Source organism: Sorex fumeus, unplaced genomic scaffold (genome assembly GCF_029834395.1).
Source record: "Sorex fumeus unplaced genomic scaffold, SorFum_2.1 ptg000026l, whole genome shotgun sequence".
NCBI classification, from domain to species: domain Eukaryota; kingdom Metazoa; phylum Chordata; class Mammalia; order Eulipotyphla; family Soricidae; genus Sorex; species Sorex fumeus.
In genome coordinates this window covers 11,085,576-11,098,646 of record NW_026606083.1, presented here as the reverse complement: position 1 = coordinate 11,098,646, position 13,071 = coordinate 11,085,576, and the positions used below count along the sequence as shown (strand labels likewise).

The 13,071-nt window shown below is 44.0% G+C and overlaps 2 protein-coding genes across 5 annotated transcripts in view; one reads left to right on the top strand and one right to left on the bottom strand.

Annotated features, from left to right (window-relative positions):
• SEC61A2 (SEC61 translocon subunit alpha 2) overlaps positions 1–13,071 on the bottom strand; it is a 257,743-nt gene that overhangs the window by 93,608 nt on the left and 151,064 nt on the right. The gene's annotated exons all lie outside the window — the stretch shown is intronic.
• The window catches only part of UPF2 (UPF2 regulator of nonsense mediated mRNA decay), a 79,386-nt gene that overhangs the window by 30,237 nt on the left and 36,078 nt on the right, over positions 1–13,071 (top strand). The window lies entirely within an intron of this gene.

The following is a 13,071-nucleotide window of genomic DNA, read 5'->3' as shown; positions in this document are numbered from 1 at the left end:
TTGCTCTGCTTGCTTTCCTGAGTGCTGAGGGATCGGGCGGGCGGACGGGCCTCTCGAAGGCAGGCAGAGCTTCCCACTGAGCCCCAGGCCCAGCCTTTTTCTTGTCTCTTGATTTCTGGCTCATGGCAGTTACACTAAAATGAGAATTTGCTTCTTCATTTTAGCAAGACACGGAAGATCAAGCATGCTGGTACATATTGTAGAAAATGAAGAATTGTCTAGTTGAGGGGCCGGAGTGATAGTACAGTGGGAAGGGCTCTGGCCCTGCACGCAGCTGACCCGGGTTCCATCCCCGGTGCCCCGTATGGTCCCCTGAGCACTGCCAGGAGTGATTCCCGAGTGCAGAGCCAGGAGGAACCCCTGAGCATCACCGGGTATGGTCCAAATCCCCCAAAAAGATTTATCTAATTGAAAACTCCTATAGATCAGTGTTCTTTTTTTTTTTCAATTATTTATTGAATCACTGTGGGAAAAGTTACAAAGCTTTCAGGTTTAGGTCTCAGTCATGCAAATATCAAACACATTTCCCCTTACCAATACTTATTTTTTACCACGAAGAACTCCAATAAAACTCCACCCCCAATCCCCTCCCAATGCCTGTGAGGCAGATGAATTCTAGTTAACACTTTATCTACTTTGACTAGATTCATTGTTTCGATAAAAGATGCACCATTATTATTTAGAGTTTACCTCCCCCCCAAAATCAGACATGCTGAAAAAGCATTGTGAAATGATTTGCTTTCTATAGCTGGGTTCAAGAATTAAATGTTGTTGCGCGGCCGCAATAGCAGCCGTGTGGTTTTGGATTTCTGCTATTTTACTTATTAATCCTGGAAGTAGATCAGTGTTCTTGTTATATAAACTTACCTGCTACATTTTATCAGATCTAGGTGCCATTACTCAGGAACAGGTTGACCTGTTTTCTGTATACAACTGGAAAGAAAAACTCAGCAGTTACTTCTAGTATTTTAATTTGGAGACACCTTTTAATAAATTAATAAAACCTCAAATGATTTACTTCCTGGATATTCTGGGCTGAATATTTTTCAGATGATCCTTTTCTCTAATTTACACAATTAAATGTAAATTTTTCATATTTTTCTTTCCATCTCTTTGAAGAAACATAGTTAAAACTTTTGTGCTTATAGTTTGTTTGGGGGGGCGGAGGGTTGGGCCACACCTGGCGATGCTCAGGGTATTTCTTGCTCTGGACTCAGGAATCACTCCTGACAGTGTTTGGGGGACCAGATGGGATGTCTGGGATTGAACCCTGCTTGGCTACATGCAAAGCAAGCATCCCTGCTGCTGCACTACCTCTCTGGCCCTGTACTTAGAATATTTATAACTTATTATTGACTGAACTGAACTTCCCAGAGACAGAAAGCTTAGATAGAAGTCTTGCAGTAATGGTTTGGATGTTTACTTGTAAAATGACATCTTGCTTAATTGGCTTACCAGTCCATCCATCTCTCCCTTTACTCTTCAGAGTCCTCAGAAACTCCCTATTATTTGATCTTTAGCCAGTCCATACCCTTAACAACAGTCTCTCTGCTTAGATGAGTTGACAGCTGCAAATTAACATAGACTTGAAAGTAGTAGAAAGTGACAATTTGTGGTCTTGGTTCTTTGTTTGGTTTGGTATGTCTGGGTCACAGCCAGCGATGCACGGCCCTCACCCCAGCTCTGCTCAGGCATCATTCCTATTGGTTCCTGGTGACAGTGTATGGTGTTGGGGTCCAGCCTTGGTCAGTCGCATGCACGGCAAGTACCCCGCCTGCTGTACAGTCTCCCCACCGTTGTGAGGAGAGAAAACATAAGGAAAAATACAAGCTCTTAAAATACATAGCAGTATATGGACCATGTATAATCTTAACAGACTTGAAGTGTATGAATAGAATAATTTAGGATTCTTAATCAGCTTGGGTGCTCAGAAGACTCTGTTATGTTCTGAGTTTATCCAATTGTGAATTCATTAAAGGTGTACTTAAATATGGTGATTAGTGGTGAACAAGGCCTTTGGACTCATATAGCATGCAGTTTGAAGAGGAGCAAAGACAGTTCTAAGTGCAGTTCCTAAGTAGCAGCTCAGCATCTGTGGAAGTATACAGCAAGTGGGACCAGCGGGTTAATCTTGGAATCAGAAGGCTGCCTGGAATAAGGATCATATACTTCATCTAAGCCCGAAAGAAGGAGTTGGCTAGGGTAGGGGTGGACACAGCAAGTGGATTTGGGGGTGAGGGTTGCGGATTCGGGCCATATCTGGCTGTGCTCTGTGCTCGGGGATCGCTCCTGGTGTTGCCTAGGCACTGTGTCTAGTGCTGGGGATTGACTTGGGTCAGGCTCAAGCAAGGCCTGTTGGATCTCCAACCCCAGAGAGGGGTTTTCTGAGAGGCAGCAGTATGTTCAGGGGCCGGAAGCAGGAAAGGCTGTGATGGCAGAAACCTCTCTCTGTTGGTGACCCTGGACGTTGTCCTCCAGACCAGGAAAGGACAGAAGCAGGCCTTGTGTCTTTTCTCATCCCTACCACTTAGCACATGCCTAATATGTAGCAGGAGAGAAGATACCATAACATGACATTTGATGTCCATTGTTAATCTAACCTGCTGTCAGCTTCTTTAGTCGCAATTATATCCATTTTGGCTCTTGCAAAATCCCAACTAGTAATGATTTCATAAATAGTCGTTGTTCTTTCTTTCTGCTTCCAAGTCTCTTGTTCACGACTTTATTTCTTTATTTGAAACCCCCCCCCCCCCCCCCGCCATTCTGTGGGTCCCCGTTTAAGCCTCCGGTTAGTGTCAGTCCATTTTCTCTGAGCAGCCTTCCTTGGTCCCCTGGTGGCTGCTGGTATTCCTTTCCAGCACTTTGAACAAAGTGTCACCACAAGTGGTTAGGCACGTCTGTCCAGGTGGTGGTCTCTCTGTCCCCGGATTCCCCCAAACTAAACTCACACACCAGAGGACTAGGTCTGGCAAAGAGCAGGTGCTTGAAAGTATTTGATGAATTAATGTTGGTCTTATGCAAGTTTAAAGTTTTATTTTAAAACAGTGTGTTCCCGAGCCACAGACTTTCTGCTGTTTAAAGCATGCTGGAAACTTTTCTGTCCCTGTCTTACCCGGTCATGTGCCTCATGTCTCCCTGTAGACAGCCTCTGTCTTACTACTGGGTGCGTGCCCTTCCAGGGTTTCTGTAGAATGAATCAGAAAAGGCAATGATAGAAACTTTCTCTGTTTTTTCCAGTAGGGCAGCATATTATTCTTTACCATTTTTCACTGAATCTGTCTTGTCTTAGAGATCTTTTTATACAAATACGTGGAGATGTCTTCTTTTTTCAGGCTGTATTTCATTTTATGAATGTGTTATATTTATGGGGGGGGGGGGCACTTTTTTTTTCTTTTTAATTTTGGTGCTGGGCTACACTTGGCGCCTCCTGGTGTGCTCAGGGGACTATGTCCCGCCCAAGGTCAGGCCTGGGCCTCTTGTATGCAGAGTATGTGCTCTTGTCCTTCGAGCTATTTCTCTGACACCACCCCCTCCCCCTGCGATCTGTAACAAATCGTGACTTTCCCAAGATAGATATATTTTCTTTCAAAACCATCAGTTCTGCTCCATTCATGAAACTTTTTATTATCAGTTACATTTTTCTGATTGTACTCTTATGCTGCAGCATCATGCAAGGCACTCTACTGCAAACCGGCGCTGGATTTGGGCACCCTCTTGCAAATTCTTGCCTCAGTGTGTCACTGCATTTGCATGGTCTTTTGAGTATAGATTTTGGATGAAGTTAATAGCACTAGTCCGATTTCCTCTGCATGGGTGAATAGGAATGAGATGAGATTCTGGCTGTCCAAGTGTGCACACACTAAAAAAAGACTTCTATAAAGTATTATTATCCATGCATTTTACAATTTATTAAATATCTCCTCTCTGTATAGCACTATTCAAGAAACGAAAGAGAATGCAGCACTGCAGGATTTGCTCTGCCTTTTCTGAGCTGCTGTTGCTCTGGCCCATTTTTTCTGACTCTCAGAAAAAAACATTTTATTTTTATTTTTTAAGGAGTCTTGGGGCTGGAGCGATAGGACAGCGGGTAGGGCGTTTGCCTTGCACGCAGCCAACATGGCCAACCCAGGTTCGATTCCCAGCATCCCATATGGTCCCCCGAGCACCGCCAGGAGCAATTCCTGAGTGCATGAGCCAGGAGTAACCCCAGAGCATCGCTGGGTGTGACCCAAAAAGCAAAAAAAAAAAAAAAGAAAGAAAAAAGAAGTCTTATTGGATCACGTGAGATAGTTAACAAGCTTGCATGATTGAGGTTCAGTCACACAGTGCTCGAGCACCCATCCCTCCACCAGTGCCCATTCTCCACCACCATTGTTGCCAGCGGAACTCCTCCCACCACTCCCTGCCTCTGTGGCAGGTACATTTCCTCTCACGCTCTCTCTAATTTTGGGCATTATGATTTGCAGGTACTGAGAGGCCATCGTCTCACCCTCTTCAGAGACTTGTTTTGTCCTTGTCCTGGCTGTCCCATCAGCCCCTCCGCTGGTGCATTTGCCGCGTGTTCTTTGCTATTTTCTAGGGCTCCTGTTCTTACCACTCACTCTCTGCAGTGTTGTTTTTGTTCCAGCTTCCGCCTCTGCCTCGGCTTTAAGATCTGTTCTTCCTGTAGTATTTTTCCTCCTTTTAAAATCCATACAATACGTCTAAAACCATGGAAAAATGTTTTTAGTTAGAATTTCTGTATCGTTTATAGTAATACTTTTCTGGTGAGTTATAGTGGGTTTTGAGGAACTCCCCCTCCCCCCGTTTTTTTTTCTGCTGTTTGTTTTAGGGTCACACCTGGCAATGCTCAGGGGTTACTCCTGGCTCTGCACTCAGGAATCACTCCTGACGGTCCTCAGGGGACCCCATGAGATGCCAGGGATCGAACCGGGGTTGGAAGTATACAAGGCAAACCCTACCTGCTGTACTATTTCTCCATTCCCATGGTGTTTACTTCTTAATGAAAATTTTTCATGGTTCTTTTTTCCCCTCTTATTTTGTGTTTGTGAGGGGTAGGGGTGGGGTGGGTTTGGGCATACCCATTGGTGCTCAGGGATCACTACTGGTGGTTCTTGGGATCACCCCAGCTCTGAAAAAGCCCTGCCCACGGTACTGTCTCTCCAGCCCACATAGTTCTTTTCTTCTGTTGGTTTGCTGCCTCTCTTTTTTTTATATCTGGTGAGTTGTGTTTTCTATGCTCGTGTTTTGTACAGATTTTTCAAGGGCTTGTTTTTGCCCTTGTTTTTGGTATTTGTTACTTTGGGTCTGTTCTTTATTCTGTTCTTTATTCTAAAGTACAATCTTCATTTATTTCCTAATGTGGTTTTAGGGCAGTCTTTGCCCTGCCTTTCTTTTGTTCCAGTTTTTGATTGTTTGTGAGGGACAGTGGTCACTTTACGAAGCCCAGTGATGTCATTGACCCTGTTTGTCTTTGCTTCCTGCTGACTTTTCACTTGGGGCTTCTGCTGTAATTTACTTTGCCCCAAATCTGGACTGATTTGGCAGCTTCAGTTAATCCTTACATGGCGTTTGAATTTATATCCTCCACGTTCTCTGAAAATAAATTTTACGAGTGCTGAGGCTGAAGACGTAGTACAGAGGGTAAGGCGCTTCCTTGCCTCGCACGCACCCAACCCGGGTTCAATTCCTGAGCCCATATAGTCCCTCAAGCACTGCCAGGAGTAATTACTGAGCGCAGAGCCAAGAGTGACCCCTGAGCATTGCTGAGAGTAACCCACAAACAGTAAATAACCAAGTTTTGCAAGTGTCTTCCCATATTGCTCCTGTAGCTTCTAGGGTTGGCTTGGCTTAGAGTTTAAGCTCAGTGGTTTCAGCCAGGACAAGGAGGACACAAAGAGGACTGCGTCATTTCACTCTCAGCTCACTGGCCAGTGCCCTGGGTTGGCTGCCTGGAAACAGTGACAGAGGTGTTCGTCAGGGTATGGTGTGTCCCAGTCACTCAAGGGTGGCGTTTGGAAGCAGCATGCACAGTTTTCTCTTTCTGTCTTTTATGTGTATTTATATATTATGTGACCTCTCTGTCTTTTATATGTATTTCATTCAATCACTGTAATTATATCAGTCTCTACTTTGTGCAAGTCGGTTGCTAATTTGCATACTTGCCTGGTATTAAAGGTGTTCTCAGGAGTCTTATCTGAAGATTTCCGTGTTTTCGAGAAAACTTGCTTACTCTTTAATGTCCTTGCTGAGTGGATTGGAAAGCCAAGGCCCCGTTTACACATCCATGACGTTTGTATCAGGAAAGTCTTGGCTTGGGCCGATGCTTCCATGGCTGGATGTGTTCTGAACAGAAAAAGATTTGTCCAAAACCTCCAGGCATCTTTCTGTGACCTGGGCCCGGGGTGGGAGGCTGGAGAGGGAAGATAGCAGCTTTGCCTGTGCTCCCCTGCCTTGCTGTCGGCTTCCCTCCCCTCTCTTCCTTGGATAGAGGAGACAGTGCTCACCTCAGCCGGAGGACTGGGCATAGAGTAGCAGCATATGGCCCCTTCTGGGCAGCAGGGCGGAGAGGGGCAGTGGGAAGAGGGAGCTGCTTCCCTCCTCTCTGCTCCTCCCCGTCCAGGGGCCCCTTTTCCCACCTTCCTCCTACATACGGTTCTGTGGTCCTGTGGTCCTGTCTCGTCCCTCCTCTTTCCTGTGGCCAGGATTCCCTGCTTCCTTGCCCCAGGTAGCTTGTTCAGCCCATGTAGACAAAACCAGAGGAATTACTGAATAGTGTTCGAGGTGACTGTTTAGACCAAAGATTTTCCTACAGTCTGTGGTAAGAGAAAAAGTCTGTTGTTCTACCTCATCTGTGTAGTTTGCTTTTGCTTTTTCTGGTTTTTACAGTTCTTTAGGAAAAAAAAAAATAAAAGCCACTGGCTGGGATGTGGCTTCAGTTGTTGAGCACATAGCTCGTGCTTGGTGCCGGCACTGCACGATGGGCCTCGACATCCCCACCAGAGTCCTTGGTGCCCCAGGCACTGCCAGGTACAACTGCTGCAGCAATTAGAACAAAACCACTTTTGCTGAGCTGTAGTTCATGCAACAGACAATACATTCTAAGCGTCCGTAGAGTTTTGTGTTCTAGATGTATGCAGTCACCACAATAAGATTCTCCCTAGTTACCAAGCATCCTAGGTGTGGTACAGGAGGCCCACAGGTGCTGTGGGGGTAGCCACTGTGAGCCCTGAGCAGTAGCACCTCCTTGTGTCCTCGCCCCAGCAGTAACTAACTACCAGGACTGAAGCTCCCCAGGACAATCACATTTCGGAACATTATCTTCACCCTAAAGAAACCTCATATCTGTTAGCAGTTAATTCCAGTTTCTCTCTGGCCACTTCCTATCCACCCCCAGCCTCCTGCTACTTACTAAGAAAATAATTGGATTCCAGATGTTTCAGATATATGAAATCACAGATTACAAGTTTTTTTTGTGTGTTTTTGTTTCATTTCTCTGCCATATATATTCTTTCCCCCCAAGATTCGCCCTGGCAGCATGCTTCAATATTCCATTCCATTTTCTAGCTGGAGAATCCATTGTGTGTCTAGACCTAATCTTACCAGTCATTTAGGTGGTTTCCGCTTTGTAGCCATTATTTTTAATGGCATTTGTGTGCCTTTTGTGTAGACACTGGTCACTTCTCTTGGGTCTGTGCACTAGGAGTGAGATGGTTGTGTCACCCCTTGGTTTGTGTTTACAGTTCAGACTGCTGTGACCTGAATTTAACGTCCACACCAGCAGTGCCCAAATGTTTCCCTGCACCCTTGTCAACCCTTCTGATTGTTCTGTTCTAGAGCTCCTAATGGTTGTGAAGGGGTATCTCAGTGAGTTTCTGATTTATATTTCCTCATATTTAATGTTAATGAACATGCTTTTGTGTGCTGGCCATTTTTTGATTGGCCATTTGTGTATCTTCTTTGGAGAAAGGTCTGATCAGTTCCTTCGCTCCCTCCCTTTTGTGTTGTCCTTCATTTATGCAGTTGTTTATATATGTAGTTTACACCTCATTCCTTATATACGTATGTGTGTATATATATGTATTTTTAAATTTTTTCGTGAATCACCATGAGGTACAATTACAGACTTAGGAACTTTCATGCTTGTGTTTCAGTCATAAAATAATCGAGTACCCATCCCTCCACCATTGCCCATTCTCTACCACCAATGATCCCAGGATCCCTCCCATCACCACCACCAACCTCCCCCCACCACCCCTCCTCTGTGGCGGGGCATTCCCTTTTGTTTTCTCTCTCCTTTTAGGTGTTGTAGTTTGCAATAGAGGTATTGAGTGGCCATCATTTTCGGTCTGTAGTCTACTTTCAACATGCATCTCCCATCCTGAGCGAGTACTCCAAACACCCGTTACTTGGTGGTCCCTTCTCTGTCTGAGCTGCCAACCCCAGCATGTGAGTTGGCTTCCAAGCAAATCTCCTGGTACTTATCTTTACTGTTCTTGGTTTTCAGTCTCCCATTCTGTTACGTTATATTCCACAGATGAGTGCAATCTTTCTATTCCTGTCCCTCTCTTTCTGACTCATTTCACTTAACATGATATTTTCCATGTTGATCCACTTATATGCAAATTTCATGACTTTACCTTTTCTAACAGCGGCATAGTATTCCATTGTGTAGATGTACCAAAGCTTCTTTAACTGGTCATCTCTTTTTGGGCACTAGGGTTTTTTCCACATTTTGGCTATTGTAAACAGTGCAGCAGTGAACATACAAGTGCAGATGTCATTTCTACTATACTTTTTTGCATCTCTGGGATATATTCCAAGAAGGTATTGCTGGGTCAAATGGAAGCTCAGTTTCTAATTATTTGAGAAACGTCCATACTGTTTTCCAAAAGGGCTGAACCAGTCGGCATTCCCACCAGCAGTGAAGAAGAGTCCGTTTCTCCACACATCCATGCCAACACTGATTGCTTTTGTTCTTTTGGATGTGTGCCAGTCTCTGTGATGTGAGGTGATATCTCATGGTTGTTTTGATCTGCATCTCCCTGATGATTAATGATGAATATTTATATACTTTTAACGTATATTTTATTTTTCAGATACATTTCACAAACACTTTCTTCTATTCTTGGAATTTCCTTTTCAACCCATGGTTATCTTTTGCAGTGCAGAGGATCCGAACTTCAAGAATTGAAAACATGAAATTCTAAAACATTTCTTGAAGTTCCGATCCAGTTGGGGTAGTTTTCCCACTTCTGGTTGTGCTCTCCCTTTGTTAAATAAATTGTAGTGGGGCTGGAGTGATAGCACAGTGGGTAAGGCGTTTGCCTTACACGTGGTTGATCCAGGTTCGATTCCAGCATCCCATATGGTCCCCCGAGCACCGCCAGGAGTAAATCCTGAGTGCAGATCCAAGAGTAACCCCTTTGCATCGCCAGGTGTGACCCCAAAAGAAAAATAAATAAAAATAATAAATTTTAGTTAGAAAGTGTAGCTATAAATTGTAGCTATAACTTAAAAGCCTGATACTGTATTGAAATCTATTCATTTAGTGTTCTACAGAAATGAAATTGACTAGAATCCCACAATTTGATATTTAAGTGTCATTTAATAGTTAATTTATACTTTGACATAATTGAAATTTCACAGCAAAACCTTTTATGTGTATATGTATGAATTCACCACCTAGATCAAGATACAGTGCCTACACAGCCCTCAGAAGTCTCCCTCTCCTTGCCAGATTTTGGTGTTATTAGGGAAAGTACCTAAGAATCTTTTAGTTTCTTGTTTAAAGTACAGAATAATAAACCTAGAATTGATTTTAGTGGCCTTAATGCCATATGGATTTAACCTAGTTTTAACAGAGGGCTATCTAGAAGCTCTTTCGATTAATAGAAGAGTCTTCATTATTAAACAGCCTTTCCTGATTCAACTTGTAGGAGAATTGCTGGGATTTTGTGAGGGACTCTTCCTCTGGCTAAATTTGAAACCATGCAAGATGAGGTCTTGGAATCTCTTAGTATGGGACGCCACTTGATGGCAGTGTTGCATTGGGAACATGAGCAATGTTTAGTAAATGTCACCAGGACATTTGATAGGCGATTTCAAATTGACCCCAGTCTTTCTCTTACAAAATTCCATCTTTTTTGGAATCATCTGCTCTAGTGTTTCCTATAAAGTCATTTTTATTCTTTAGTTGAGCAGTTACTTGCTCTTTCACATTCCTCTTTTCCCTAGATGTTTTTGATCACAGAGATAAAATAGCTTTCAACAGTTAAATTCTTTTTTTTTTCTTTTTGGGTCACACTCGGCAGTGCTCTGGGGTCACTCCTGACTCTGCACTCAGGAATCACTCCTGGCAATGCTCGGGGGACCAAATGGGATGCTGGGAATTGAACCCGGGTTGGCTGCGTGCAATGCAAACTCCCTACCTGCTGTATTGTTGCTCCAGCCACATCAACAGTTAAATTCTTTGAGGTTTTGGTTTTGTGGTGGTGGGGGAGGGGGGGTTGGGCCACACCCAGCAATGCCCAGGGCTTACTCCTGCCTCAGTGCTCGGGAATCACTCCTGGTGGGCTTGTGGGACCAAATGGGGCGTCCTACCCTATAATATCTCTCTATCCCTAAATTCTTTAGATTTTATTTTATTTTTTTTTTTATAAATTCTTTAGATTTTAAAGAGAAAAAGAAAGCTTGTTATTTCTTTGAGCCAGATGCTGGGGGTCAAACCACATGTAGGGCTCTCCTGCCTTGGGCCCCTCAACTGGGAATTGAGCAGTTTAAAATACCCATTAAAACTGAAAGCTTCCTTGTGTTGTTGCTTTACCAGAGTCTGATGGTAAACCAACTGGTTTGTTTAAGAATGGATTGCTGTACTCAAAATTTTCAAGGGGAGGAGGAAAAAAGCTTTGGATTAGATTGAGCTAATTAAAAGAAAAATAAACAGAGCGACTTTCCAGGAAGAGAAGAATCATATGCAACATGTTGTAATCTCAGACTTTATTGGCAAATAACAACAAGAGTAAAATTAGTTCTAAAAACTAAAAATTGTGAGCTGCATTCTGAAAGGAATGTAAATATAGCGGAGCATTTAGAAAACATAAAGGACATTTAAAAGTTTAAGGGGCAGGGTTGGAGAGATAGCACAGTGGATAGGGTATATGCCTTGCATGCAGCCCACCTAGGTTTGATCCCCAACACCGTTTGGTCCCTTGAGCCCTCCGTAAGTGATTCATGAGGGTAGAGCTAGAAGTAAGTCCTGAGCACTGCCGGGTGTGGCCTAAAAACCAAACCAAACCAAAAACAGTTTAAGGGGCATTGGAGCTAGAGTCAGTGGGTAGGCGTCTGCCTTACAAGCGGCACACCTGCGTGTCAGTCCCTAGCATGTGATCCGCAGCCCCGCCAGGAGTGAGCCATGAGCATTACTGGAATGGCCGTCCCCTCCCAAACCCTTGAAATCCTAAATGAGACCAAGCAGGAAGTCATTAGCATATCATTACCAAATTATATTTAATGTATACTTAATGTATCAAAAGCAAAAGTCTATCCCTGCACTGCAAACAAGTGAATTGACATAAAAATACCCAGCATTATCAAAGAGAATTGATTTTAGGAATAAGATATTAATTTTTTCCCCCCTGAAATGATGCTTTATGGGGGAGAAAACAATGTGATTATCTCACTAATTGCACTGACTACTGGATAAACTCACCTTTTTTGGTAAAGTACAAAACTCAAGATTTGATATTCTTATGGAACAGGATCCTTCCTTAATATGGTGAGGGGTAGTGTACATGGCAAGCTATCAGTGTCATCGTGCTGGGGGAGTTTTTCCTCTCCCATGCATCTACTGAGGACCTGCTATGGCCTCGGTACTTGTTTTGAGTACTGGCAAACTCTCCCAGGGCACCTAGTCTATTGGGGCACGTGCCAACCTAGTAAACAGTAAACCGAATGAGTGCGCACATGTGTGTTAGGGGAAGGATGAATTCTGTAGTTTTAAACCAGCACGGGGTTTGGGAGCGGTGGCATGTCTGTCGGGGATGGAGGCTGGAGGGGGCTGACTGGTGCCTGAGGCAGTTTCACCCAGGCAGGAAGAATGCCTGTCCTTGGTCACAAGTGTTGAGGTGGTGAAGAGGTAGGTGACGAGGGTGGGTCAGTTGTGAGGTCACAGAAGAGCTCTTCGGGTAGAATGAGAGCCTGGCCTACCACATAGCTCTTTCTTTCTTCCTCTTGGGTCTGAATTTGGTTTGCTGACCTGTAATTGTGGCATTTGGGAGCATAGTACCTGGCCGTGGGTGTAAGGCTCTATGTATCTTATGGTTGATAATGAGCTGGGGGAAAAGTTCTGCAAAATGAATATGAAAATTAAACAGTAACCCTCAGATCTATTAAAATACCCATTAAATATGATTCTAACACTTGGACATTTAAAAAGTTCATTTGATACTGGTATGAATCCAGAGGGTGGACTTGCCCCACCCTTGGACATAGTCTGGTGTGTTCTTGGACACTGGTTTGTACCAGATTTTGGCCATTGTGAAGGCTGCTGCAGTGAAAACAGTAGTGCAGATGGCATGGCTTTGCTTTTATTTATTTATTTATTTATTTATTTATTTATTTTGCCACACCCAGCGATGCTTAGAGGTTACTCCTAGCTGTCCACTCGGGAGTTCCTCCTGGTGGACTGGAGGGGCCATATAGGATGCTGGGGATCAAACCTGGGTCGGTCGCATGCACAACCCATGCTCTGCCCACAGCACTGCTGCTCCAGGCCGCAAATATCTTTTCTGAAGAGTTTTTGGGCCCTGGGGGTAGCTGGCCATAAGTGGAGTTGCTGAGTCATACAAGTCTTGGTTCTTAGGCTCTCTTGAGACATGTCCATATCTTCTAAGAAGGTGGAACCAGTGACATTCCCATCAGCAGTGGGGGAGGGTTTCTTTCCCCATGTTCATGCCAACACTGGTTATCTTCATTCTTTTTGATGAGTACTGGTCTCACAGATGCTGTGACTATTTTACACTATGGCTTTTTTGTTTGTTTTTATCTCCAAACCCCGACTCCATTTTTATT